Here is a 25,235-nt window from a genome sequence, read left to right on the forward strand (position 1 = left end):
ATTTCATGTATAGCGCCACCTAGTTAAAAATTAAAAGCATAAAATTAGGTGTTTTCATCTCAATATCTCTGGCTGACAAGGTCAAAACTGCACAAAATTAAAAAGTGTAGGATCATTATGACACCCTCTGAATGCATGCCAAGTTTTGTGTACTTTCGTTCATGGGGGCCTTACAATAAAATAATTTATGTGTACATTTAGTGGCGATACACCAACAAGGATTCCCGGGACACTGAAAGACGGGGTACACAAAACTTGGTGAGCATGTACCCCCATATGGATAGCATGGAACCGTCATTTTTAGTTTTCATCTGCAGCCCCAGCTGGACTGGACCCCGAAAGGAGGGTAGGGCAGACACAGTTCTCTGTGAATCTTTTTATGGTATGTTGGTCTCAAGGGCCCACATAAACCTGACTCATAATCACTCATTTGTGATTTGCCCCCGTAAAAAAATGAAAATCAGTAGGATTAAAAGAAAGCCAAAATAAATATTCATCATCATCATCATCATGGCTGCATTTTCAGTATTGGCGAGAAGTAGTCGTTTGTCCACTAGATGGCGATCGTTGCAGTGAGGCGTAATTTTGTTGGAAGTTAAAAGGGGTTGGAAAAACAATGGGACGCTTCATACAAGGACTGTAATTTACCGCAGTGAACATCTAATAAGGATAGGACGATGTTCACATGAAGTGTAATTCCCATTTCTTCTTGAAGCCGAAATAAATCTGAGGATGTTTATCGGACATGCTTGGTTTTACTGCAGATACGTTAATCTTGTAATATCAATAAGGACCTAGGTAATGTTACCGTTAAGCGTTGGTTGAGTGATGGAGGCATTTGATTTATTGCATTTGTGAAAACTATAAATGCGGTTATATCAAGCAAATGTATAGCAGCACTGTTTGTATCTTTCGACTGTCATTTATTGCGTGCTACAAAATCATTCTGTGCAATGGAAGATTTACCAACGTTATAACCCGGTCTGATGCAGTTTTGCCTATACATCATTGAGACTGAGGCGCCTGTTTATTTTGTTTTAAGATGCGTGCAGGGGTGAGAGGGGAATCGATGTGCTTTGATTACAGCTTGGTAGTTGTAGTCTGTGAAATTAAAAAGCACGTGTGTGTGTGAAGTATCCAAACAATGACACCTTCATTTCATTATGGCTGGTTTAGCAAAACACCTTAAGCTACTGTGTAGTAGGTCCCATTTAGAAGTGGCTACTTCATTTTGCTTTCCTTGACTCATGGAGCTGCGTGAATGTTATTACAACTTTTCGCCACGATATGACAGTTTAAGTCCGCATTTGATACTGTAAAAGTAAGCCATTGGTTTTCAAAGGAGATTTTATTTGTGTCGCCAGGATAGCCTATTGACAATTTATGTTGTCAATAGGCCTACCATATAATCCTACCTGTAGCTTAGGGAAGCTAACAACTTTCTATTAGGATCTAGTTTGTTAGTTACCGTTTTGTCATAACTCCCTGATGCATTTTGCATTTAGAATAGCCAGAGCGTGTATATCTCAATCGGAACATTAAACAATATCGGTGCCTATGGACTAGGCTGGGTGAACCCAGCCTGATCTGCCCGCTATTTATTTTTGATTTCTTAAAAGATTGAGCTTGGTCTGATGAAAGCCAGACTAGCCATGGACCTCAGTTAAACAATGCAAGGGAACATGAATCAGCCTATATTTGCACTAACAATAGCGGACAAAAGCTCTTCAACTTTGGCCCGTTAAAATGTGTATGAACAGTCTAGCGGCGCATTTCATCAAGGCCCATTTGGACATGTCAGTTATTTGCACCACTGGTTAGATGTAAAACAGCACTTCGTTTCAGACTAGGCTACTGTTACTTAATTTGTGCATTAACAATAACGTTTCAGACTACTGTTACTTAATTTGTGCATTGACAATAAAGTATTACATGAACTAAAGATGACTAAAATCTTATGTAGAAGAAGAAACATTCACAAAAAATCCATCCATCCAAAAATGACCTTTGTTTTTGATAGCTGTTGAAAACGGCATGGAACTGACAGAGATGTTTTGTTTAAAAATACATAAAAAATAAATAAATAAATAACATTATGCTGATACCTTTTGCTTTTCCCAAATACAATGTAGCCTACAGGTGTAAGTGACCTTTCATCAATCCAGTTGCAATGGATGAACTGTGATGAACTGCCCTACTTGTGATTGTTTAGAGATTTTAAAGGTTTTATAACAATTCTACATCTTCTTTGGCTATTCTACAATCTATTCACCTTTTCAGCACCAGTAGGGTACTTTCTGTGCAGCCGCACACGTACTCAGGCATGCCAAACAAGCATACACAAAAGTTTCAAGAGTGGGGATGGAGTAAAATATGGAGACAAATTGAAGTGTGATTTATTTTTTGTGAGCGGATGTACAGGACTGGCGGCGGTCATATTTTGTACCGCTATGCGGTACATCTAGTTATCATTGAGACAACAGGGGTATACAAAAAATCTGATTGTAGCTTACAGCAGCCGACTATTTAGGTTAAGTTTATAGCGTTGTGGGCTGACCACCAAAGCGTCTTCTGCCCCACGGCTGCACGCGCATCTAGTTTTGTTGGTAAACGGGAAACCCGTGTATTGGCTGTCAATTACCCAAAATTGTGGCTCTGTCTCTCATTGAACAGTAACTTATTTAATGCATTCTAATCCATTGTCAATCACTTCCGGGAACTTTTTGAAGTTTACATGAACCACGTGACCTTAACGAATTTTGAACACCCGTGGTCGCAACTCTACCTTTATATGGCTCTGTGACCATCCCACCCCCACCCCAACCTCAACAAATGCAAATTCACATACACACATTCACTCAACTAACATCTGGGAGACAAACTCCCATTTTATTACCGTAAGAATTGGTAGGCTATTAGATGTAAAAAAAAAAGCAGCAGCTAACCCTAACTGCCATCTTTTTATTTTTTAGTGGTTACTCCCTAAATGCTTAGAATCTGTGTGGGTGGCTGATGTGTGAGAATTATATGTGTGTTGATTAGACAGGCAGTCACAGTAATATTAACAGCATCTACAGTATTTGTTGGCAAATAGGCCTACATCGCAAAAATACATCAATTAGCAAGCTAGCAAGCTTTTATTGATGCTAACTTTGCATGTCTTTTAGTGAGTTAGCCCACTAGTTTTAGCATTTTAATGCTGTTTGAAGTTTAGATAGTTCATACCATACAATTATGAGGCATCTGTGAAACCGAAACATAACACACAGGAAGCGATTCAATAATTTGACATTGTAGTTAGTAAAGACAACCAAATACAACCAAAATAAACTTTGCCTCATGGTAACACTAGCTAATGTGAGCTTGACTGAAGTAGCTATAGCAGCTAATTTAAGCATTTAGAGTTTCAGATATCTTGGTGCAACTTATACAATACGTAACACGTGGTAGCAACAGTGTCTTTGGTAGTTCTGTGGTAGAAATCATATGATTAAACTTACACTCCTGCTTTACAGACAGGGCGGTGCCAAGGGGTACCAGGGATGCAGGCTCACAGGCACGGTCTTAAAGGGGGCCCAAAAATAAAATTATATTGCATGAATCATAACCTCAGACAAACTCTCTGTTTTCAAATCTAAGCTTATTACAGTATCTGTACTGGAACTTCGGGGTAGCTCTGGTCTACATAAAGGGGGTAATAAAGGTTGCTCTCCTCTTTCAAATTCAGAAATGATCTGTTTTTTTAGCTTGTTGGCTAAACGTCTCTGGTAATTGTAGCCTGTCCCAATATCAGAGAATATCTCAAGGTCAAGGTAACTTTATTGTCCCCGAGGGGCAATTAATTGCACAGCCAGCAGACAGACATAAGGACAGACACACAACAATACGTAACAATACAACATACATAACACACAAATATAGTTAAAACAGTTCAGGCAGATTGTTTAAAATTGAAATGGAAGTCGGGATAAAAGAGTTTCTGAGTCTATTGGACCTGCATCTGGGCATGGAGTATCTACGGCCTGAGGGGAGTAGCTTAAACTGGCAGGACAAGGGATGGCGGGGGTCAGCTACAATAGATTGGGCCTTCTTTGCCACTCTTTTGGTGTAGGTGTGAGAGAGAGAGGGGAAGTTGATGCCTGCAATCTTACTAGATGTTCTGACAATACTCTCCAGTCTATTTTTGTTTTTAATGGACAGAGAACCAAACCAGCAGATAAAACAGAAGGTTAAAACAGGAATAAAACATTTTCATAAAAGTAGGGTCAATGTTAAAATTCCTCAGTTTGCGATATAAGTACATGCGCTGATGGGCTTTGGCACAAACAGCATCAGTGTATGAATTAAAACATAGCTTTCTGTCAATAATTATGCCAAGGTACTTATACTCTTGTACTACCTCAACTGGTGGACCATCTATGATAGTGGGGATGAGGGGGCATTGCTTCCTGAAGTCAATAATTAGTTCCTTGGTCTTTGCTACATTTATGTTTAAAAAAGAGCGCCAATCATTAAAATCATTCACTATTGGTCCATGGTCAGTTGCGGTGTTATTGAGAAGAGACACAATGACAGAGTCATCTGCAAACTTAAAAACCTGTCTTCCATCATATTGTGAACGGCATTCATTTGTGTATAAAACAAAGAGGAGAGGGGAGAGGACACATCCTTGAGGGGAGCCAGTAGAAGATAAAAGATTGCCAGATAAAACACCGTATCTGAACTTATACCAACCAACAGAAATATATATTCAGGATATTTCAGTATAGCTATTTATGATCATGATCGAAGTCTTAAATGTTAAAGGTTTTTATAAAATATTAGCTGACAAAACAGGCGACAACTCTGTTTATTTTAATGTAAAGAGAATATCTTATATTGTTCTGTTTAAAAATACAAAATATTTGTAGAGATGTAAGGTTTACGTCTATAGCAAAGATAAATTCCTCTTTATTAGGCTACACTTGAGCAATCAAATGTCACACACACACACACACACACACACACACACACACACACACACACACACACAACTTTGGCCTTCCTCTCCTTCCCCAGGCAATGTAAAACAGAAGGACCAGACAAGCAGTAGTTAGATACAGCTGTTGCACAACTGGTTCCATTCTCCACTGCATAAAAGGGCTTCTGTGTTTATGCGTGCAAGTGTGTGTGTGTGTGTGTGTGTGTGTGTGTCATAGAGAAAGAGAGAGAGAAAGTGTGAGATGGTATGAGTGTGTGTATGTGTCTACAACACACTTATATCAGACATACGACACAGATGCCCCAAGGGCTGAGTTATACACGCTAGAGTCTTGATCTCTGTGGTCGCGATGACCGCAAACTCCAGAACCTTGGCACAGGAACGGTCTGGCTGTAGACTCGCCTTCTTGCCTTTTCTGAGGTGGTATTACAGCAAAACTCATGGCTCACATGAAAGATCATCTCGTCATAACAGAAGACATGACAGCTGCAGGGCAAGGCAAATATATTCATACTCTATAAAAAAGCCAGAGGTGACTTAAAAATCTCCCTGCCAATGGGAGGGCCATGTTTTGATATGGCTTTCATGACCAGATCAGGTGGCATATATATTATAAGTGCATGCAGGAGATCACGTTAAGAGTACAATAGCATGGTCCAGTGATAGAAGTCTCTAGATGAGGGTCTATCAGTCTATGCTGCCAAACTGGGATGACTACATCTTTTGTTATACACCTCAGAGTGGTTAACAATGAACAATTCATTAATGCCATAGTGTACGTCGCTTTGGACAAAAGTGTCTGCAAAATACCATAAACATGATTAATAACTACATCTCTCCCTCCAGGTTCTCGATATTCTTCTCACTTCTCCCATACAGGCCCCATCACTTTTCTCTGTCTCAGCTTTTGAGTCCAGGAGCTAACCTCTGTCCTACTCTTGCACAGGAGCCCCCGGTGTTTCTGTCTGTCTCTCTCTCTCTCTCTCTCTCTCTCTCTCTCTCTGTTATTCTTTGGCACACACTGAGCTTCTTGAGTCCAGAGACCTCAGCCTCCATGGTTACTGCTGCTCTCATTAGATCTCGTGTCATCTTGACACTGGCTGCCTGTTACATGCTTCCTTTCTCTACACTTCACTTTATTGTCACTCTGATAATTACTTTATAAGTCTCTTGGCTATGTTCATAAACAGGAACCTTGAGAGGTTCACAGGTACAAAAAATATATAACACATAAAAAGGGTATTCCCTCTCCTCCTTTTGTGCACCAGAGAAAGATGAGATGTGTGTATTTGTGTTTGTTGTGCTTGGTTGTCAGGGTGACAGATCTCTTTGAGTTCACTGTAAGTCAATGAAAACATTTGGAGACTGTGTTATCCTAGCACCAGAAACTGTTTGAATGAAAATCATCTGTTGATGCGATTACCTCCGAGGAAGACACAACTCCTCTTCCAGTAATCATTTTCTTTCTGTGCTCGTGCTATACGTGTGGAATCTCTCGCGTTCTCTGTTTTGCCTCTGTATGTCGACAGCTTTCTTGTTGCCTTGTCTCTCACAGACTCATGTTTGGTGGTCTCTCCATCTTCATCTTTGTTACATAAGTTAACAAGGTAGTTCAGGTTGGATTTCTGGCAATTATCTATTACATAGTCGTAATTTGATTTATAAAGCGTTATTATGTTTTCAGTGGCTACCATTGAGGTTTCCATTAAATGTACTGGCATTATGAAATATATGAAAGTCTAATGTCTTGAGTAAAAACTCAAAGACCAATAACAGATGCAGCTTATGGGGTTTAAAGAGAATAACCAGTCACGTTTCATTATTTAACCTGCTGGAACAGTGGAGTCAGACAGTAAGGAACATATCACAGCAACTCTAATATCCCTGGGCTACAGTAGCTCTTTTCCGTTTAATCAGCATCCAGTCGCAGAGGAGAAGGGAACCACAGGCTGCTCTGCACTGTGCTCTCACTGCTACTCGTCGTCTGATCCTCGTACAGCAGCCCGCCGTGCAGCCATGTTGTAAATTGTGGTGGCTGTTGGAGAAACAAAATGCGAAAGTAACTTAAACCCCCTCAAGTGTAACATTACAGTACAACTGGAAATGACATTTAGCTGCAATTTACGTGAACTGTTCCTGTACATGAACTCTCTCTCTCTTTCACTCTCTCTGTCTCTGTTTCTCTTCCCCACACACACACTCACTCAGCTCACACAGTCCAGGGCTCAACATCAAACCAGTGAACCTGGAGAAAAGTCTACCATACACACAATTTGAACATGTTGTTTGTGTGCAGTGTGTGTGTGTGTGTGTATGCAGTGTGTTTGTGTGTGTGTGTGTGTGTGTGGGTGGGTGCGTGTGTGAAAAATAAAGATACAAAATTTGCAGAGGTCACAGATCACGACTGTCATGTAAAAACACTGCCTCACTTTTAACAGCAGCTCTTGGCCTAATGAGCCTAAGCATGCAGCCCTGTGTGTGTGTGTGTGTGTGTGTGTGTGTGTGATGGAAACTTCTGCGTTTATTACAAGCTTTGAAAGCCACTTTTTGGTGTCTGGCCAGGGGATGGAATGCAGAGAGGGAGCAAATTGCTGTCAAACTTTTTTCTCTCTTTTTCTCTTTCTCTTTCTCTCTCTCTTTTTCCTCCCTTTCTCCGGGCTGTATATTTGAGCGCCTCAGAAACGAAGTAATCAACGCGTGCCAACAGAAGAGGAGGAGTGAGAAAAGAGGTAGACATAAAATGAGAAACATTACAGAGTACATCCAGAGGTGGTTGGTATGGACACAATAGTGTGTGTGTGTGTGTGTGTGTGTGTGTGTGTGTGTGTGTGTGTGTGTGTGTGTGTGCGTGTGTGGGCATGCATACCTGTAACTGTGTGTAGGTGTGTGAACGGCTGAAAGAGTCCCTGTTGGAGATCATTTTGCCTGTGGCCCTCTATTTAAGCTATGGCGTTGTTTGTTCCACAACAGGACGGCCAAGTCCAATTGGTGCACTCCACTTCACCTCAGTTGCGAAATTCCGCTGTTTTGCACACACATACGGCCTGTTTGTGTTCGGGGGGTCGGGGACAGTGAGATGTTTCATAAGGGGAAAGCGAAAGAGAGAGGGAGAGGCTGGATCCGATGCACCAAGCTGTGCGATTACTCTCCGAGCCCGCCAAAAGCTTGTCATGGGTTTTCTGCTCAGCATCAGTGGTCCTTTTCTGCATTTCTTCTCCTTCGCTGGGCCTGTCGAGAAACAGACCCGCCACCAGAGGACACCCGATTGGCTGACTTCCCCTCTGGTTGCTCAGGTAACCCATGAAATGTGATGGATTGAGAGTGTCTGATGGATCGCTCATCACTGAAGAGAGTGATGACAAATCAGGTTTTTTATCGTTTGTGCAGTACTTTTTTGCACCAAGTAGCGGTCGCGGACCAGTGGCTTTCCTTTTGTTCGCTTGCCCATCTTATTCCTCTCATCTGACAATCTGAGCAGCATGTGAACCAAAACGTAAATACAAAAAACAAAAAGAAAACTGGCAGTGCTTCTTCATGCGAAAAAACAAATCTGCTTAGTAAGACCTGAATATCAAGCATGAGTCAATATGAAATTACAATCAATCCCACTGCACCAAGTCTGGCTTTGCTTTTACTGAACTTTTGGACTGTTCTATGGTCCTTGTTCTCATAGACACGCACAGAGACAAATTTACCTACGTCATATTTTAAAGTGCTGTTAAGTCCTTGACAGATTTTCCATAAACATATCAAAACTAAATATAACAAGGTCCCCACAACATATTTACCAGAATTGGATAATGATCCGGTTAGGAATAAAAGTGAATATCTCTATTGAGCTCGAGTTGTGTGACGACACATGCCCTCGAAATGCCATCCTAAATGCTGCTGTTGACGCAGCAGAAACATCGGCCACGCATTCCAAGAGAATAAATGCATAATTGAACCAAAAAAAGTTGAATAAACAAATGCAAACATTTATGAGCATTCCACAAGAAACACTTTAGACACTAGTTTAGCTTGTTTTCCCAGTTTATCAGCAACTATAAAACATTTGTTAGAAAGGTTTAATAGAATATTAAAGTGCCCATCCAAACCTGGTGTGCACACATGTGCCCAGTGAAGAGTTCAAAAAGCCAGCGCCGGGAGTGGTACTCGTTCCCATTGTGGTATGGAGGATGGAGCCCAGTAGGCTCAGGTCATGCAGTATTTCAAGTTGTTATGTGACAAAAATATGTATAAAATCAGAATATGAAAATAATAAAAATGTTTTAATTGCCGTGAACTGTCAAATCTTGCGTGTGTGAAGCGAGGGATGTGACGCCTTTCGCTGGAGGCAGTGGCAATTTGCAGGCATCGGGCTCCCAGTGGAAACCACAGACGGGGTGATGGTGGTGGTGGTGGTGGTATTGAGGGGGTGGGGGGGGGGGGCAGTCTAGTTGGGAAGGGCCCTGGGTGGCGCATAGTTACAGGAACTCATGAGAGGAGCCACCCGCAATGCCACCATGACCATGCGATGGACTCTGCTTTGTCTTTTTGTCCATGTGTATTGTGTAAATGTTACTGTTTTGTGAAAAGTCAGAGTCTCTGATGTGGTGTAGTCTTCTGAGGTCTTAAAGTGCAGTGTGGCATGGGAATTGGTGTGTGCAGTGAGAGAGAGAGAGACAGCCACAGCCACATACACACCTCTCACAGCCACAGCCACATACACTAACTCAACACAGTTCATGTTGTATATACTGGGTTTCTACTCAGTCCACTTTAGATTTGGTGTGTGTGTCTGTGTTTGTTGCCTATGTTGAGTCACTCAGAGACTCTGAACTCAATATGTTGTACTCAGACACAGACAAAAAAAAAAAAAAAAATATCTTTACACTTTGTCCATGTACCCCTATCCCTTGTACCTGTATAATTGCTTAGATCCTGCAATACAAGTGTCATATTTGTCATGCCAATAAAGCACCATTTGAATTTGAATTTGAATTTGTGTGTGTGTGTGTGCATACCTGTAACTGTGTGTAGGTGTGCGGACGCCTGAAAGTCTCTCTGTTGGAGATAATTTTGCCTGTGGTCCTCTATATGCCGTTGTTTGTTCCACAATCGGAGGGCAAAGTCCAATCGTGTGTGTGTGTGTGTGTGTGTATGGGTTTGTGTTGTGAACAGCAGTGGCATTTTTGCTGATGGTGTTTGTTATTGGAACACTCAGGGTGGTGGCTGATCTAAAGCAATCCCAACTGTTTTAATGAGGGATTCATTTGGCAACCCCCTGAGAAAAACACACACACACACACACACACACACACACATATACACACACACACATACACACACACACTCCAGTCTACATGTTACATGAAATTTAAGGAAAAAGAAAAATCATTTGATTGTATATAAACACAAGACATCTGGTTATTTTCCGTCTTCAATGTGGCTCTCTTTTTAACCCACTTTCACACTGACCACCCTGACCACCACACACAGAGACAGACGGACATCTGCACACACACACACACACACACACACACACACACACACACACACACGGACACGCACACATACAAAATGTGATATTTGAGTTGGTGAATTACTATATGATGACAAATGAGATATTTTGTTTGTGGGAGGAGGCCTATCCATAGCTCTTTGTGATTGTGTGGGCTTGTCTATTTGTATAGGGGTGTGTTTAAATACCCTCAGATGGGAGTTCTCGTGTGTTTGTGATATGATGATGTGACCTACACTTTAATTAGTGTTTTTTGCTGTTTATATAACTCCATCAGGTACCTGACCCATGCCAAATATTTATATCCTTTTCCATCATGTCATGCACACACACACACACACACACACACACACACACACATGCTGTACAATCATATACATACATGCTTGGAGATGAACCAGTTAGCAAATCTGAATTTGGTCTGCAGGTCTATCTGGAGACCATCCCATTGAAGCCAATTTCCGAATCGAATTATGAACCAATCACAACCTCTTATCTCACATGGGACAGTTAGCAGCACTGTTCAACAGAACCAATGGCTGCACTGAAGGCACCAGTGTTATACAATGTGAACATGTATTTTCTTTGGAATTGAGCAAACAACTGCATTTAAAACCCTTCAATTACAAGAAAGACACATTTGCTATGCTTTGAAAAAGACTGGGTAAGTGTCCAACATACCAGTTTAAATATACTTTCATTGCTGGTCGTGCCCTTTGGAAATCGGAAGTGAAAGGCCCCAGACCCATTTTCAATTTCAGAGTTTGAGAATCGGTCTGTGGCTAGCCAGGCTAATGTATGTCCAATAAAGGCTCTGAAAGGTGACCCGACTAGACTGGATCCTGTAGACACTCCCATTGGTATCGAGACAGCCACATTTAGAATTTAGATAAAAGTACCATTTTGATATGGTGAACAAAACATCTGGAAATAGTACACCCAATTACAGCAATGGTTATTGTACCAAAAAGTGAATGAGACAAGGAGTGTGGTCATGTGCCATCTGCCCGTGTGTGTGTGTGTGTGTGTGTGTGTGTGTGTGTGTGTGTGTGTGTGTGTGTGTGTGTGTGTGTGTGTGTGTGTGTGTGTGTGTGTGTGTGTGTGTGTGTGTGTGCTTGTGTGTGTGTGTGTGTGTGTGTGTGTGTGTGTGTGTGTGTGTGTGCTTGTGCTTGTGTATGTGTGTGTGTGTGTGTGTGTGTGTGTGTGTGTGTGTGTGTGTGTGTGTGTGCGTGTTTGTGTGCTTGTGTGTGTGTGTGTCTGTGGTGTACATATACATCAGGTGTGTGTGTGTGTGTGTGCACATGTGTGTCTACAGTGCTCATGAGCCTGTGGTATGTTGGCCCTCCGGCTATAGGGGGGCCGTCAGACCAGAGGCCCCACGCTGCCTTAGACTTCTGGGGCCAAAGGGGGTGAGAGGAAGTGCCCCTCTCTGTACTGTATACCCCCTGGGGACCTCCAAACTATGCCCACATTGGAGACGAGGTGCCCCAGGGGCATGTGGGGCAATTAAAAGTAACACAGACGCCTTTCTGGGGGGAAAAACACCCTCGTACCCACAAAAATGGCCCCCCTCCTGGGTCAGGAATTTATTTGCCCAAGCAAGCTCACCCACATTCACTCACTCTCTCACACACACACACACACACACACACACACACACACACACACACACACACACACACTCACACACACATTGAGGCAGGCATCTAAATACAGTGCCTTACCTTAGCGCAGAAGCACGGCAGATCACACCTGCAGCCAATGTGTGAAGGAGCAGCCTTTGCAGATTAATGAGGGACTTTGGAGAGTTTATCCCTTTGCTTTGCCTTTATTAACAAACACACACACACACACGCACACACTCACACGAGCACACATGCCGCTGACGCTGAGTCGTTAAAGCTGTCCGCTTCCTCTGAAGTGCCTGATTATTTTGCCAGACCCTCACCTGGCTCTGGGCGGCCCCTCCTAAATGGAGCTCGCGGAGCGGAGCGGAATGGAGTGGCTCTAGCGCTCCAAATGACTCAGGCACCCAGCACCCTGCCCTGGGGGCGGGAAAGAGCCCCGAACGGGCCGGCACCCAGTCCCCAGCGTGGGTGTGGAGGCAGGGGCTGGCTGGCTGGCTGGCTGGCCGGGGCTTGTCTTTGGAGGTGGCGGATTGATTTCGGGGTGTCCCAAAGTTCCCGGCTTTAGGGGAGGATGTGCAGAGTCGGAGAACTCCCAGCGCCGCGGGGTCAGAGCAGTCTGGCTCAATAAAGAGCGGTCAGACTTCACGGGTGTAGACGTCACCGCTTGGGAAAATCCCCTCAAAAGTCTCCCATCTGCCTGCCTCCTGCAATGCAGGTGTCACTTTCTGTCCTTTTACTGCGTGCCACTGCAGCTCCCATAGGTGTCCATCATCTACAGCTCTGGAAAACATCAAGAGACCACTGCCACCAATGTCACCCTACGAGTCATATTCAAATTTGCAGTGGTCTCTTAATTTTGAATATGACCATCAATTTATTCGAATATCACTCAACAACCGTAGGATGAGATCAGAAAAAATGTGCAGTAGTCTCTTTTTTTTCTTAATTTTTTTCAGCGCTGTAGGTATTTAATATGTAGAGGTATTCTGATGGCTCAGTCCCCTACAGGAACATATCTATAGGTATTTAATATGTAGAGGTATTCTGATGGGTCAGTCCCCAACAGGAACATATCTATAGGTATTTAATATGTAGAGGTATTCTGATGGGTCAGTCCCCAACAGGAACATATCTATAGGTATTCCATATGTAGAGGTATTCTGATGGCTCAGTCATCTACAGGAACATATCTATAGGTATTTAATATCTATATAGATATTTAATAGGTAGAGGTATTCTGATGGGTCAGTCCTGACACCCTGTTCAAGAGCGATGGCACATCTCTAATGTGTCACAACACGTGTCATCCCTTTTCACACCTGTCATTAATAAAAGCAGAGTGTGAATCATTGTTTTATACTTGTATGTTTGTTTGTTTGTTTGAAGGCTGGTGTGTATTTCTGTTTGTGTGTGTGTGTGTGTGTGTGTGTGTCTATGTGTCTGTGTGAGAACCATTAGACCTCCCTTTTTTATGGGATCTTATTTTAATAGGTAAACATAAAAATGCCTGTGTGGTAGGAACATGATCACAATTGACTTTATGTTCGGTGACTATTAAGCGGCAAGACACACTCTTACGTGCAAGTTTTTTTTTTGTCCGACCGCATTTGTCTTGTAAACAAATAGGCCAAGAAGAATGTAAAAGAAAAGGAGTTTTAAGAGACCACAGTTACATGCCCTGTGTGTGTTTGCACTTTTTTATCATGGTTATCTGTGTGTGTATGCCTGTGCGTGTGCGCGTGCGTGTGCGTGCACACTTGTGTTTGCGTATGTGTGCGTAAGTGCGACCTCGCGCTCGCATGTGTGTGTGTGTGTGTGTGTGTGTGTGTGTGCGTGCGTGTGTGTGTGTGTGCGCGCGTGTGCGTGTGTGTGCACATTTGTGTTTGCGTATGTGTGTGTAAGTGCGACCACACGCGCATGTGTGTGTGTGTGTGTGTGTGCACATGTACATGAAAGAGAGAAAGGGAGAGAGAATGCTGCTAGAGGTGCTCATTTACGCAGCTGTGGAATTGCGTAATTGTGTCTATAATGTGTCTCTATATTGCATCAGGCTGGTTTCCTCATCCTCCAATAAGGTTTACTATCATCCCTTTTAATCACATTTAGCCTGTTGCTTGCCGCTCATTACAGCCAGTAGGGACCTCCCGATGTGTCTTTGTGTACTCTATGTGAGAGATGTGGATTACACTTAAATCCAAGGCTTTCGCTGGATTTGCCTTTGTGTTTTATTGGTCTGGTAATTTACTTTCACATGTTTTTACTATTGCTAATTAGAGATAATTTACTGTAAGTAATACAGTTGCATATGCACACCACGCTCTCTCTCTCACTCATTCTCTCTCTCTCTCTCTCTCACACACACACACACACACACACATCCAACAGTAGTGTCTTCCGCCTGTTCAGGTTCCGAAGCTGCAGACTGTTGTATTTTGAGGCCAGAGACTCTTCCGCCACCTGATCTAGGACCAGCGTTTCTACCTTTTCAGACTCTGACTACTTAACGCAGAACTAGCCCCAGATCTGATTAAGCCACATCTTACATCATTCCCCTGAACACCTTTGTTCTTCATTTTGTCCACTAGATGGCGGTGATGCTGTCCTGTTTGATTGCTATGTTCTCTTCCCTTGATTTGAATATATGTAAATAAGTGCAATTAGGAGAAAAGCACCAATTTCACCAATGAAGTTAGAAATGTTGAAAGGAAAGAACAAATGTTCACACATAGCCTATGATGGCTGTCGAAGCATTCACCAGGGTTAAATATAGACCCTTTCAACAATAAAAACAAAAACAATGCTTGAACGTTCTATTTGGGCCCCAATCTACTTCCTCTGCATTAAGATAACATATGGAATGTTAAAAAGGAAGTCTTGTGGGGCCAATTATGATGCTGATAATGGAACTCTCTTGAAAGGGTCCATAGAGGTTTCATGGAGATTTATCAGCATCCATCATAAGATTGAGGCAGTAACTGGCAGAGGCAGAGGAGGATAGATAATAGAAAATATTTTAATCCTTTTTTGTTGTTTTGTGCCTCATGTATGTCTGCATATGCAGATGTTTGTGTATGAGTACCTGACATTTTTTTTCTGTTGTTGCGAGAGTAGTGAAAGTTTGTGTGCATGAGTGAGTGTGTGTGTGTGTGTGTATGTGCGTGTGTGTGTGTGTGTGTGTGTGTGTGTGTGTGCGTGTCTAACCTGCGCCAGATTAGCTCATGGGAACACTGTTGAGCTTGTAAGGCCGGGTGAATGGCTCTCGGCTATCAGTAGATAAGAGCACAGGGATTAGGCATAATTACTGAGAATTACAGCCTGTTGGTCCAGAGGCAGGGAAGAGGGCACTGAGCAAGGAGAGGGAGAGAAAAGATGAGCCAGGAGACAGGAGAGGGAAGAGGAGAGGAGAGAGGAGGGGAGAGAAAAGGAGAGGAGAGGAAATAAAAGGAGGGAGGGGGAGAAAAGGGGAGAGAGGGGTAAAAAAAAGGAGGTTGCGGGAAGACGGGAGTCCTGAAGAGACGAAGAGAGGGGTTAAGGGGGAGGTTTGTCTGAGGGTCTCCGCTGCCCCCCGGAGCTCTGTAGCGCAGCTTAAGTGGCGGCTTTGTGTTGGTGCGGGGCAGGGGGTGGGCCTGGTGGGGCTCAACCCGCCCGCCCGCCCACCTCGCCTCCGGCTCGCTCCGTGCTGCCCTTTTGAAAGTAATCAGAGCCAGAGAGAGAGAGAGAGAGAGAAAGAAAGAGAGAGAGAGAGAGAGAGGGACCAGGAGCATCTGCAGAGACCAACACTGCACCAGACAGAAAGGAAAAAGACAGAGAGAAAGAAAGAAAGAAAGAGCGAGCGAGAGAGAGAGAAAAGAGACAGAGGGGGGGGGGTGGTTAGGGGGAGTCAAATGAGGCAGGAGGAAAAGTGGGGCTAGTTAGGAGATAAAGGCTGTCTCCTGTGCTGTAAGGGGATCCCTCCCGCTCTCTTCTGCTGGGGTTTATCTGCGTGCCCTTAATTGGGGCTGGAGACAGAGTGCTTCTCAAGGCCTCTCACGGCATAGAGCAGAGACGCCTATCTCCTGTTCATTCATCTCCCGTTTTCTTTAGTCTCCGCTGCCTCGCTTTCTTGCTCTCTTTGCGTCGCTCCTCCGACAAACCTTTTTCATCTGCCTCCATCATCTTGAGCTTTTTTTTTCATTGCCCACCCCAACCCCCTTTCTTTTATGTATGCATTGTGTTCATTTGGCCTCTAGGAGATAGCACACACAAGGTATGGGTGAAGGCAATGAAAGACACATCTGTTTGTGTGTCTGTGTGTGTGTGTGTGTGTGTGTGTGTGTGTGTGTGTCTGGGAGAGAGAGAGAGAGAGAGAGAGAGAGAGAGAGAGAGAGAGAGAGGGAGAGAGGGAAGAGAGAAAGAAAACAGAAGTAACTTATGGGTTGAGTGCTTGTGTCGAGACTCCACAAGCCAGGGTGTTCTTGGTAAAATCCGGAAATTCAAAAATTTGGAGCGTGACTACCCCTGAGTTCAGTACGGGGCCAGGACGAGAAGAAAAAGACTGGGAGGAAAAACAGGTTTCTGACAAGTGGGAAAACCTCACAAAAACATCACCACAAGACTACAGTATGAGCGCATGTTTCTCCAAATGTACAGACAAAAAAGTACAGACGTTATTTTGTTTTCTTGAGGGCTAGGAGTTGGTTCTCTCTACATGTATGGTGATGAATTTAACGCAGCGTGCTCTACGTCGAAACCAAAAACCTCGAGAGTATGACTGACAACTGCAATGGTTTACATACTCTCTGGAACGAAATGATAGAAGGAAGATTGGCAGTAATAAGAAAAAAATATCACAGATGGGAAAACTCCCAATATATGACCCAATTTATATCATTTGATTGACAGCACCAATAAAAGACAGTATGTGTGATCTTTGCAACTGTTACAATGATCAGCATAATATCTGATGATCCCCAGACTAAGGAGAGCTAATGCGTGGAATGGAACAAGACACCAATATCGTTCCTAAAAAAGAGACACCCAGTGCCAAGTTCCACAGACTCATAAAACATGTCTCACAGACTTATAAAAATGTGTTTGACAGCAGCAGGTACTAGGCAAGTACACAGAACTGGCTTTTTATGATTATTGTTCTATCACCAGGGGACGTGCAGGTTGGCTCTAAAAGACACAAGATCCAAGTGTGTGTGTGTGTGTGTGTGTGTGTGTGTGTGTGTGTGTGTGTGTGTGTGTGTGTGTGTGTGTGTGTGTGTGTGTGTGCGTGTCCGTGTGTGTGTGTGTGTGTGTGTGTGTGTGTGTGTGTGTGGGGTGTGTATGTTTTCTCATCCATGGAAAAATGGTCTGGATACAGTAGACTCATCCTCTGCTGGGCTACTCCTAGTTCACCTTGCCGTGCGCAAGGCGCCATGACACCAGCCCTTTCCTGTGTGTGTGTGTGTGTGTGTGTGTGTGTGTGTGTGTGTGTGTGTGTGTGTGTGTGTGTGTGTGTGTGTGTGTGTGTGTGTGTGTGTGTGTCTGTGTGTGTGTGTGTGTGTGTGTGTGTGTGTGTGTGTGTGTGTGTCTGTGTGTGTGTGTGTGTGTGTGTGTGTGTGTGTGTGTGTGTGTGTGTGTGTCTGTCTGTGTGTGTGTGTGTGTGTGTGTGTGTGTGTGTGTGCTGTGAGTGAGCGTGAGCACGCATCTGCCCCACGTGCTAACTCTGCACTGGAATTCAACTGTGGCCTCTCCTTCCTCTCTCTGCCCCTACTGTCCGCAGTCTCGCTGACACTCTCTGAGCCTCCATTCATCCTCCCCCACCTACCCCCCTTCCCCCCCCCACCTGCACCCCTCCACCCCCACCTGCCCCCTCCACCTCTCCGGAGACACCACACAGAAACAGACCTGGTTTAGAGGTGGTCCAGCTGGGTGTCTTTACACCGAAATAGCTCGGGCCTCTGAAAGGATGACCACGTACAAAAGGAGGACAGAAGAAAGGCACTGCCCCATCTCTTCCTCCCCTCTCTCTCTCTCTCTCTCTCTTCTTCTTCTTCTCTCTGTCTCTTGTCACTAGGGTGGAGGCCAAATGATGCTCTGTCTGAATGGGGTGTCTGTGTGATAAGGGCATGAGAACGTAATCCTTTACCCCCTCTGGTGCCTGAGCAACAGGGTGGGGCAATGCATCATGGGACACCTGTGTGTGGGCATGGGTGAAACAGAGTGCACAAGAGACGGAGAAGAAAAGGGGGAAACCAAGGGTGACGAGATGAAGGAAAATACCAGTAAAATGCAGTAAAAGAAATATGGCCTCTCCAATATGGCCTCTCCAATATGGCCTCTCCAATATGGCCTCTTCGTTAATGTTAGCTTCTTTCAAGGGTGGGAATAGGTTTCTAATTTGTGTGTACAAAGGTCATGTTCAAGTAAAAGCGGCAGCTCTTGTTTGTGAGGTTGGACTTCAGTAATGACACCCACACACACACACACACCCATCCATATGTGTGGTATATGGAAGTCACATGTTTGAGTACAGATCGATTAGACTATTCCCTTCCTCGTCTAGTTCTGCATTCTCTCCCAACGGCCTCTCCATGTTGACAGGAGACAGTGCCTCGGAACAAAGCAGCACTGCTCTAGGGACTCCTTCATCTCCTCCCCAATCCCACCCCCCACCACCCCCGCCTCCCCCTCACCAGCCCGGCTCAGGTGGCATGGGCATTGTTGTGTTTGTGTTTCCAGGCACTCTGATGTGAGCGGTCAGTGTCTTCGGTCAGCCCACGCCCTGCCCCAGGGTCGCCCTCTCCCTCGCCAGTGTGTGTGTGTGTGTGTGTGTGTGTGTGTGTGTGTGTGTGTGTGTGTGTGTGTGTGTGTGTGTGCTCTGGTAAGCAGTCTCACTACGCCTTATAACATCCCCATGCCTCCACACCCGTCTCAGCATAAATTACCGCTGCAGAGTTGAGCCCTATCCGAGTTTCAGGCTAATTATCCACATTTTTCAGGAAGGCCCCCCCACCCCACCCCAGACTCCTACAGTTTTCAGCCATAGATGCTCTTTTGAGCGTAATTAACTATCAGTCAGGCGGGAATGTCTACACTAAATCCGGGATCCTATAGGGGTCCCTCCTCCCCTCCCCTCCCCTCCTCAACCTACCTGGCAGCTCTCAAGCTCATAATTATCTCAATTTACCTGATTGGAACTCAGATCCCAACTTGACAAGTATCAGCTGCTAAAAAGCACAGAAATGCTGAAAACCTTTTCAACAGTCATGAAGGGACTTGGAGGGACTTTTTAAGGTCAGCGACAGAGATGTACTGTAGCTATTAAAGTTTAAACAATAGGATTACAATCAACAGTAATGCAATATTTTTGGTCCAATCCAACCAATTATTTGACTTTAGAGTATTAAACTGGACTGTGCTAATTGTGTTTTTGTTGGATCACAAATCCGTGTTTAAAACAGTTCAGATCTTTTGTGTTGTTTTAAAGAATTGCTCAGTAGTGTTTGCATAGCCAAAAAGTGAAATGTTTCGTTGTTGTAGGCCCTGTCATGTGTTCCCCCGAGCACCTCAAGATTTCCATCTATTTCCTGCTGGTCTCCTTTCTGCACTTCAATTGCCAGGTAAATGTCATGTGAGGAGACAGGAGCCGAGCCATTAACTGTAGAAATAGAGAAAAGGCCTTTTGTATGTCCCCGGTATGTTTCGTTTTGTTGAAATAGTGTGCAACGAATTCCTCCATCTCTGATGAGTAAAGTTTACATTCCACTCCTCCTCTCTCTCTCTCTCTCTGTCCTCTCCACCCGTCCTTCCCCTCTGTCCTCTCCTCCTCTCCTCCTTCCCCTGTGTCCTCTCCTCCTCTCCTCCTTCCCTGTGTCCTCTCCTCCACTCCTCCTCTCCTCCTTCCCCTGTGTCCTCTCCTCCTCTCCTCCTCTCCTCCTCACCTCCTTCCCCTGTGTCCTCTCCTCCTCTCCTCCTCCTCCTGTCTCCTCCTCTCCTCCTCCTCTGTGTCCTCTCCTCCTCTCCTCCACTCCTCCTCTCCTCCTTCCCTTCTATCCTCTCCTCCTCTCCTACCTTCCCCCTGTCCTCTCCTCTTCTCTCTCTCTCCCTCTCTTTTTACCCATCAGCCCTTTTCTTCATTCGGCTCTCTATCCCTTATTCTCGTGACTTTTCTCTCGCCGTGAATCCGCTCCACCCTCCACCCTCTCCTGTCTGTGACAGGAAATCAGCCATCAGATTCGTTTTGTCAGCTAATCTCTCAAGAATGTGAGCTAAGCAGCGGCAGTGGCAAGCGAGCGAGCGTGGGGAGAGGGATGGAGGGATGGAGGGATGGAGGGAGGGAGGGAGTCGACCCGATGCAGGGGAGTGCGCTTCGGGGATTACAGGAAGTGTCTGACCTGTCCCATTAAGTCCTCTCTCATGCCTGCGCGGCGCGGTTCCGCGCCGTGAAAAGGAGATAACGGCAGTCCCCACGGCGCGGCGGACCTCCCCTCTGCGCCGGGACCTGCCACTGAACCCCACACCTGTCAGAGCAGGACGCCCTGCCCCGGCTTGAGGAGCCGGGAGGGGAGCCGGTCAGGAGGTCGGACGGGGGGGGGGGGGGGGGGGGATAAGGTAAGGAGCAGCAGAGGGCCTTCTGTGGGGGCCAACAGGGGCTCACGTGACCCGCCAGTGGTACCCAACCCTCAGACTAACAAGATGTGGAGCGAGTCTCTGAACTGACCTGATCCCAGAGGAGGTTATTGCCCTAAAAGAGAATGAGAAATGGAGAGAGAAAGAAAAATAGAGTGAGAGAGAGAGAGAAGGAGAGAGAGAAAGGATGGGGGGAAGAGTTAGTGATGAGGAAAAAGGCACACTGAACCCACTTTCTCCTCCTCGACTGCATTCCTCCTCTGAAGATTCCAGCATGCATCCCTCGCTCTTCCTAATCAGAGCCCAGGGGCTGGGGAAAATGATTTCTTTGAACCCAGGGGCCAGACTCTCAGCAATGATGCGGAGATGAACCCAGACTCTGGAGCGGGTAGCGTGCAGCATAGCCGCCTATAATTACTAAGGAGTTCCAGAACTTTAAACCCAGAACCAGCACAATAGCAGGGCAATTCTCCAGTGTCTGAGACTCAGGGGAAAAAATCCCGCTTCTTCAACATTTATGGCAGTGCGCATTAAAAAGTTTAAAGTTTCAGGAAAAAGGGGGAAGAAATAGCAATGGAAAACATATAAGCACTTTGTTGGGGAAGTTGAGTAATAGAGAGAAAATAAGGGTATGGATTAGCAGAATAACATGGCCTCGGAACCTTCAGAAGGGGAATTTGGAAGCACATGCAGTTCCGTAGTTTCATTTTTGCCCCCCGTTTTTTGCCGATGTTGGTTCCTCTATTGACACAAGACACAGTGAGAAGCTCTGACGGTCTGTGTGCTTAGGCATGAATTAGTTAGACTCACTGATTAGTCCACTCTGAGCCCCAGAACACTCTGCCCACAGAGAGACATATTTTCTCAAATTAGAGGAGAGGTTACAGTGAAAATACCCAGCCTTCGAGAGAGAGAGAGAGAGCGCCGAGCCGCGAGCGCCGCGATTTGCCTCGATCGCTGCGTTCGCCCCGACTACACACACACACGCTCGCTCGCTTGCTTACATCCGCCGGTCCCGACAGACCCGGCCCCTGGCGCTCCCAAATGAGTCTGACCTCTTCGGTTTCCACGTTCTGTCAACAGTGTGTGGGCAGGCGAAGGGTGGGTGTGAGGGCCAGCGAGAGTGCGGAGCGAGGAGCGGAGAGGAGAGGAGAGGAGCGGAGTGGGGCGTCGCGGGTGGCACACACTCTCCAAATGAGACCCCTGAGTCTGCGGCCATATTTACACAGCCACTGTTTGAAAAAAGGTGAAATAATAATGGGGCAAAAGAGTGTGTGTGTGTGTGTGTGTGTGTGTGTGTGTGTGTGTGTGTGTGTGTGTGTGTGTGTGTGTGTGTGTGTGTGTGTGTGTGTGTGTGTGTGTGTGTGTGTGTGTGTGTGTGTGTGTGCATATGTGTGTGCATATGTGTGTGTGTGTGTGTGTGTGTGTGTGTGTGTGTGTGCGTACATATAAGTGAGAGAGAGAGAGAGAGACAAAGAGAGAGACAGAGACGGGGAAAGCATGAGAATGAGCGAGAAAGCGGGAGACAGAGGTAGTGACGGAGAACGAGTGTACGAGTGTCTCCTGAGGGTGAGTGTACTGCTTGTGTCTCCTGAGGGTGAGTGTATTGCTTGTGTCTCCTGAGGGTGAGTGTATTGCTTGTGTCTCCTGAGGGTGAGTGTATTGCTTGTGTCTCCTGAGGGTGAGCCAAGTCATTTTATGCATAACTATTTCCTGGTGTTTTTGCAGAAAACAGGCGACTGTGGATGTTACCCCGGGGTCACTGAGTCAGGCGTGGGGCAACAGCGTTTTTATGAGGCTACAATAACACTGCTGGAAGCTCTGTGAGTGTGTGTGTGTGTGTGTGTGTGTGTGTGTGTGTGTGTGTGTGTGTGTGAGGGAGAGAGCGAGAGCACGCAGAGGATGTGTGTTAATTGTGTCTCAGAGAATAGCACACCAAGTATATTCATTACTAGTCATGCATACACGTGTGAACCAAGCTGCAGATATGCTGATTCAGCTGATCATAAAACCTCACCATCTTTTCTAATTAGGGTCAGACTCAACACCATCATCTTTCACAGACACAGGCACACACACACACACACACACACACACACACACACACAGCCTATACACTGATTTACACACAACAAGCTCATTTCTTTACAATCACAACCACATGTACATATACACATCCATACAGTGCACAGCTGTTCATGCACACTATCACTCACACTAAAAAAACATTCTACTCTCCACACATTGTCCTTCCAAACACACACACTCTGTTAATATCTTTTAAATGTGAGCTTGGTGTTGTCTGGCTGCCAAGCACCTGCCCTTTTCACATACCCCCTAATCCAAAAAAGAAGATGCATTGACTTTGAAAAGAACCACTGGGTCTTCATCAAAGACTGCAGACTCCTCATCTTTTAGCAGAGTCCAAGACAATCTGATGAGAGTCAAGGTGAGGTCAGAAACCAGTGCAAGAATGCAGGCAGGCCTCTCCTGTCCATGACCATCTCTATTATATTACTCTCATTATACAACTCTCATGATATTACCCCTGGATACTATTTGGGAGGGACTCAAATTCACGGTCCACCAGTAACATTTCAGATTTCTTTCCAAGGAGACATCGATGTGGCCGCGATTTGGCACTGATCCACCAGATCAAACGCCCATTCATTCATTCCTGAGCCATACTATCAAGGCTGGCAAATGTGGCCCTATAGTCAATTTGACCCTTGAAGTTTACATTGAAGAAGATGGGCTGAAGGAATTCCCCCACACCAGTTTACCAATGTTTACCAATGTTTAACACTGGGATAAATACTATATCTGTTTTTTCCCCTCCATGGTGTTTGTTTGTGTTGCCATGCTCTGCTGTAGGTTGACTAAGAGCAAAGATCTATCTGTTGTGTGCATTGGGAGCAGTTAAGAGATACTAAGGTTTTGCAAGCCATCTGGACCTTCTTTAATGGGGGTCTTTTTTCCGTTTATGTTCATTCTGTCAGTCTTTCTCTCCATTCCTTCACTTAGTCATGAAAACAGGCCACTCTCTTTCCCTTGAGTGTACAGTATGTGAATGCCCAGGGTATGTAATTGACCTGTTTGTGTGCGTGTCTTTGAGGCCTACCTTTTTTACGCATGCACATGTCTTGGGTCACCCCCTTAGGCTAAAGGGGCACCAGAACACGGGACTTTCACACACAAACCTACGCAAGAACATTCCAGAGAGGTCAAAGGTCGGTAAGACTGGCACCTAGTATAAGGCTTTTATACATGTCAAATGATCACTCAGAAAACTACCCCAGAAGTTTGACAGCAGGGTCCACTTCTCTCTTGTTTGGTTTCCACAGTTCTCAATTTCTAATAAACGCAAAGAAATATTGTTTTTGTTTCTTTTTCATTCCTTTATATTTTCTTCCTGAAATTGTTCCCCTTTAACCATAGACTTCTTAGCTCATGTTCAGGTTTTTAGATAAAAATATAGTCAAACATTGTTGTATGAAAGGCTGTATGATTATGTATTCCATTGTATACTAGAAAACTGTAGTAAACACCATATGTCTGTTTTGCAATGGAAATTGTCTGCCTTTTGAAAGGAGGTGTAATCTATACTGTGTGACTGATGCATGCATAGACACAATTGAAGCAGTATGCTTTTTTATATATGTTCATTAGGTGTTTTTATGTGTTACAAAACACATCACTTGTTGACATAAACGGTACATACTTCTAGTTGAGATGGACAATGTGCCAGCTTATATTTCAGAATAACAATAACAGCCTGTTATTGTTGCGTTACAACAAATGGAACCCAGTCCTGACTTTTCCCCAATCTCGAAGTTTTACTAATCATTTTGGAAAATAGCTTTCCTGCGAACGCATCTGCACAATTAAGCAATAAGACCCAAGAGGCTGTGGGTTACAATGAGTTTAGAACAGCTAAACATTGTTAGGCACGACGCAAAGCGAACCTTGGCTGAATTACTCAACATTAGAACTGGCATTGTGTAATTTGACATTTAAAATTCAGAGTCTCACGTGGGAGTTCAGTGCCGTTTCAAGGTCATGAAACTTATGATGTAGCTTTGAGGTACTAAGATGAGATTTTAGGGGTTAATCAATGGCTGTACTGGAGAGGGTCTTTAAGAACATTCTAGAGGGGGTGTTCACTGTCAGGTGTCTGTTGACACCTGAATCTGTGAACGTACTCAACTCTTGCTTCCCTCCATTCCTGTGAACATTGTGGGCATTACCCTTTCCACACACTCCACATTTTCATTGAAACCCTGAAATCAGTCGATCATTTCAATGGTTTGAACCAAATTCTGATGGCTGTGTCATCCGTCAGCTTAACATTCTGGAAAAAGTTTATAGATGAGGGCAAAAAAAAAAAATCCATAAAACGCTTCAGTTCCCTTTGAGGACCTTGTATATTGGAGACTCCAGTCTTCCCTTTGTAAACAATATTTTAGTTTGGAGAGTAGTGATTACATCACAGTCTCTTCTACATTTAACTTATTCATTAAAACTA

The sequence above is a fragment of the Alosa alosa genome, chromosome 24 (assembly GCF_017589495.1).
Source record: "Alosa alosa isolate M-15738 ecotype Scorff River chromosome 24, AALO_Geno_1.1, whole genome shotgun sequence".
Taxonomy (NCBI): domain Eukaryota; kingdom Metazoa; phylum Chordata; class Actinopteri; order Clupeiformes; family Clupeidae; genus Alosa; species Alosa alosa.